This window comes from Dipodomys ordii, unplaced genomic scaffold (genome assembly GCF_000151885.1).
Source record: "Dipodomys ordii isolate 6190 unplaced genomic scaffold, Dord_2.0 Scaffold97, whole genome shotgun sequence".
Lineage (NCBI taxonomy): Eukaryota > Metazoa > Chordata > Mammalia > Rodentia > Heteromyidae > Dipodomys > Dipodomys ordii.
Genome location: NW_012267313.1, coordinates 10,292,259 through 10,297,537, shown reverse-complemented (window position 1 = coordinate 10,297,537; position 5,279 = coordinate 10,292,259).

The window sequence follows — 5,279 nt, the reverse complement described above, 5'->3', positions numbered from 1 at the left end:
GCTCAAGTGGTAGAGTGCTAGCCTTGAGCAAAAAATGCTCAAGAACAGTGCCCAGGCCCTGAGATCAAGCTCCAGAGCTGGCAGGGGAAAAAAAAAAAAAGGATTAGGGAATGGTTCTCAGAAAGATATGAGGATGTTTGGTCAGGGTTAGACATGTGTTATGGGCTTGTCCAGGAATTAAAGTATACCATGAATCTGCAATTGGCCATCCTTCATTACAGCCTTTCCTTCAGGTGTTCCCTTTCCCTTTTCTACAATTTTAGTCCAAGTTTAGTAGTATTAAGATGGTGTACCACAAGATTGCCTAGAACTATCTGAAAGAATAGCTTACAATATAGTAAAAGAAATGAAAGGAAGCAAAGAAGGAAGGAGAAAAGTAGGCAAAAAGAGGGAAGGAGGAAAGTAAAGGGAGGGTTCTCATAATGTTGTTTATATCCATATGTAATAAGGAAGCTTCTAAACAGATCACTGTGCCTTATAAGGAGTTGGCATAATTTTTGTCAGTGGGGAGGAGAGAAAAGAGATGAGACTGTTTAGGTAGATGATTCAATGTGTCATAATGAGCAGTGGCAGTTGGATATATGATAGGGTGCCAGAGTCTGAGTTGAAGAAAATTCACTTGTAATAAAGTAGGGTGTATGAGGTATATGAATCTTGTTGCTAAGAGGCAGCGGGAGGGGGGAGGGGAGAAGAAGAAGGCCAGTCCCAACACAGTGGAGAAGAGGACTTTACATAGAACAATGAATTCTGTTATATACTATGTAATTGTTAATGTTACTGTGACATATGTACTCCATCATAAGCATGCACACCCCACCCCATCCACACATACATCCTCTATACTTACAAACATCAAGATAAATCCTGTACAAACTCCAAGCATTCCATTGATAAATTATAACAGAAGTTAAGGGACAAGGATCAAGTTCCACATCTTTGGGACATTATGGGGAGCAAAAGCCACATGTGTCAATAAAGTAGTCTGCATAGCATCCAAGATGCATGGGAAAATTATGCTTTCTCTCCTAATCATAGAAAGGAGAGATGCACATTTTCTGCTTCATAAAGATAAGCTTAAATTGCACTTTAATATTGTGTGTGTGTGTGTGTGTGTGTGTGCGCGCGCTCGCCAGTACTGGGGATTGAACTCATGGCCTCTTCATTCTAGGTTGATGCTCTGCCACTTGAACCACACCTCCACTACCATACTTCTGGCTTTTTGGTGGTTTATTGGAGACAAGTCTCATGGACTTTCCTGCCCAGGCTGGCTTCAAACTGATTGTCCAGGCCTCAGCCTCTTGAGTATCTAGGATTACAGGTATGAGACACTGGTGCCTGGCTGCACTTTTAATCTTAATCTGAGATGACATATGCCAATCTAGTTGTCTTTCCACTGATTTGTTTGCTATTCAAGGAAGGAACTACACACGTTTTTATTCACAAAGTCTAGCACAGTCTCTGACATAGAATATAATCATTGAATAATCATTGAACGGATGAATACATAAGGACAATTAGACCCCACTAGTTGTCAAGTGACAGAATGGCATTAAATCATATGTCAGTGCAATTTGGATTTCTTTTTTTGGGGGGGGTCCAGTTATGGGGCCTGAACTTTGGGCCTGGGCGCTGTCCCTCAGCTCTTCAGCTTCTAGCGCTCTACCACCTGAGTCAAGTGCCACTTCCGGCTTTCTTTCTTTTTTGCTTATGTGGTGCTGAGGAATCGAACCCAGGGCCTCAGGCATGCAATGCAATCGCTCTACCACTGAGCCACCTTCCCAGCCCCTAATTTGGATTTCTTATTCAAGAATTAGGAATTAGGTAGTTTGTGGTCATACCCGCCTCTTATCTCCAGGTGGCAGTATGGTCTCACGTTAAGTGGCTTTTTTTGTTGTTGACACTGTTTCATTAAACTTTCAAAAACCTTGAAGTAGATACAAACAAGTGTATGTACCATTTTTCTTTCAAAACACTTGTATTCCTTCAAAGTATAAAACTGAACATGGAGATAGGGGTGTAAGAATGAGGGGGAGAAGTCAGTAATGTGACCAGAAAGAATTTTTCTCCCAACAAATAGGGTGATCTGATTATATACAGAGTATCCAGCTAAATTCGAATTTCACATAACCTGTGTTTTCTTTGCTAAATCTGTGAATCTAACCAACAAATACTTTGTGGTTGTTTTTAATTCCAAAATGAACAAAACCTCACCAAGTCAAAGCAAAAAGTGGTGTTTCCTTATTTGGAAAAATAAAAAGGAAGTGGTTGATAATAGGGCTTCCTAGTCTATAAAGCCTGACTTATTGCTGTGAGTAGTCTCCCTAGACTGGCTAGCCCCCACAGATGAGTGACTGATCTCCAGGAAACTGAGCCATCTGGCAAGTGAGGAAGGTAAATCCTGAAGTAGACACTTTAGATAAACACAGTTTTTGTTTTTGTTGATTTTTTCTTTCAAGTAGAGTCTCCCTGTGTAGGCCTAATTTGCCATTGTCCTGCCTCAGCTTCCCTTCCTGAGTACTGGAATTATAGAAGTGCCCCACTGTGCTCAGCAAACCCACTCTTTTATGCAACATATAAATATGTTTGCAAATCTGGTGCTCCAAGCTCACATTTTATAATCCTGGCTACTCAGGAAGCTGAGATCTGAGGATCCCAGTTCCAAGCAAACCAGGGCAGAAAGGTCTGTGAGACTCTTATCTCCAATTAACCAGCATAAAAGCTGGAAGTAGAGTGCTAGCTTGAGGGATAGAGCTCAGCCTTGAATGATAAAAGCTCAAGGACAGTGCTCAAGCCCTGAGTTCAAACCCCAGGTATGTAACACACACTGGGGGGCCACATGCCCCCCACCCCCAGCTGTTGAGCCTTGGAGCTCAGAGTGTATCTCAGTGGTATTGGGTTTATGCATGCATACAGCCCTGGGTTCAGTACCTAGCAGCTTGCACACACGTGCGCACATGCATACACATCATACAAAAGCCAAATCCTCTGATTGAGAGAATTCTAGATCATTCATTTCTGATTTGTATTTTCAGAGAGCCTGATGGATAGAAGCTATAATGACAGAAATAGATGAATTGCTAAACAAGTTAATCCTATTTCAAAAAAAATTAAAGGATTTTCTAGTAAGTCAAGACAGCAAGTTTGGTATTCATATTTTACTTATTTGAATTCATTAATATGAGTAATGAGCATTCCTCATTTCCCATGTAAATAATGCTTCAAAATATATTTTATAGGGTAGGAATGGGGAGATGTAACTCAGTGGTAGTATGCTTAGATAGCATATGTGTGGTTCTTGAATTCAGTACTCAAAATAGGAAAATATATATATATTTGGAGGGTTGAGTAGGTGGCTCAGTGGTAATGCTTAGCTTGCATGCATGAGGCCCTGGGTTCGATTCCTTAGCACCACATAAGCAGAAAAATCCACAAGTATCGCTGTGGCTCAAGTGGTAGCCTTGAGCTGAGCTGAAGAGCTGAGGGACAGCACCCAGGCTGAGTTCAGGCCCCAAAACCGACCACATCCCACCCTCCGCCCCCAGCCAAAACACTATAAATATGTGTGTGTGTGTACGGAAATATAGTTCTGAATTCAAATAAAATTTCCATAGGGATATTATCAGTGGTTATTAAAAGGAAAAATGTAACCCAGGCAGAAGTAACCCAAAGGGCCATTCCGGCCAGGAGCCGGTGGCTCACGCCTGTAATCCTAGCTACCCAGGAGGCTGAGATCTGAGGATCGCGGTTCAAAGCCAGCCCGGGCAGGAAAGTCCGTGAAACTCTTATCTCCAATAAAATACCCAAAAACCGGAAGTGGTGCTGTGGCTCAAGGGGCAGAACGCTAGCCTTGAGCTGAAGAGCTCAGGCCCTGAGTTCAAGCCCCACGACCGACAAAAAGACACACACACACACACACACACCAACGAACCCGACAGAAATCACGCAGAAGAAAAGACTTATTTCCAGCAGAGCTGACAAGGGCCAAGTTCTCAAGAGGAAAGGGAGAAAATGGCGCCCTCTGGGGCCTTGGAGGCCCCTTTTATATCTTCGGGGCCGGAAGTGGGCGGTCCCTCACCTACTGCGCAAGCGCGCTGCTATTGAGGGCGGAAATTAGGTCTACCAGGTGGGCGTTTCCTTACAGTTACCTTGGAGTATATCTGTATTTGTTTATTTTTATTGTTATTATAAAGGTGATGTACAGGCGGGTCACAGTTACATAAATCAGGTAATGAACAATGGCACCCCTTCTGTCACACCCTGGAGTACATTTTAGTCATGTGATTAAAACTGTATTTTCAGCTTAAAGATAGTTTTTTGTTGTTGTTGTTTGGGGAAATATCAGTCACTAATGTTTATTTTACCCTGGTTCTGACTCAAACACCATTTCAATGGCTTGGCAGAAGTAACCCTTTCAGTAACCCTTTATAGAAACTCTAGAGATAGCTTCCATTAGGAGTCCCCTTTCCAGATGAGAAAACTGAGACAGTGGGTACAAAGCTGCCCCAAGTCACATAGCTACTCAGTAATGGGCCTGGGACTTGAAATAACACAGGGCTCCTATCCACACAGTGAAGTGTGTGAAAGCTTCCGAAGGGGACATCTGATCACCTAGAATAGAACCAGATATTATTGTTCCCTGAGCCTAGAACTCTTCAAGGTGAAGGACTGGCCTTTTCTGTAATTTCAGTGTAATGTGAATGCTACTTTAGTATTTATCCACCAGAATGAAGCTATTTGGGAGTAAAAAGGATTTAAGGTGTCAGGAGAGAACTTTACCTGAGGTAACTGGAGAACTGGTAGAAAGGGATTAAAGACTGAGTATGGGAGGTTTGAGGAATTTCTGGGGTGGAAATAATGGAGTAAGGCCTGGAAAGGAACAGAGAATTTAACTTTGCATAATTATCTACATGAAAAGGAAAGAAGAAGTGGGTGGTACCCTGTCACAAACCATTGTTAATTCTATCTAGTATAGGTTTGTGATAACCAGAGGTTGCTTGTGTCCCACAGTCTTGACCTTAGTGGTCTTCTCAAAGATGCCTCTTTGTGCTTTAGGGAGAATCATACTTCCACTGCAAGTTAGTTATCTTTGGACACTCCTTTACCCTCTTTCCTCTTCCCTGGAGGGCAAGGATGGATAGGAAGGGGATTGGATTTACTGTTAGGGTGACAGCTCTGGCCCTCTACCTAGGGAGCCTGCTGACCGTTAATTACCATCTCTGAGTCATTTCCTAAGGTGTGAAAATGGCAGACAGATGGGCCCCTGTGGCTCCCACCTGTAA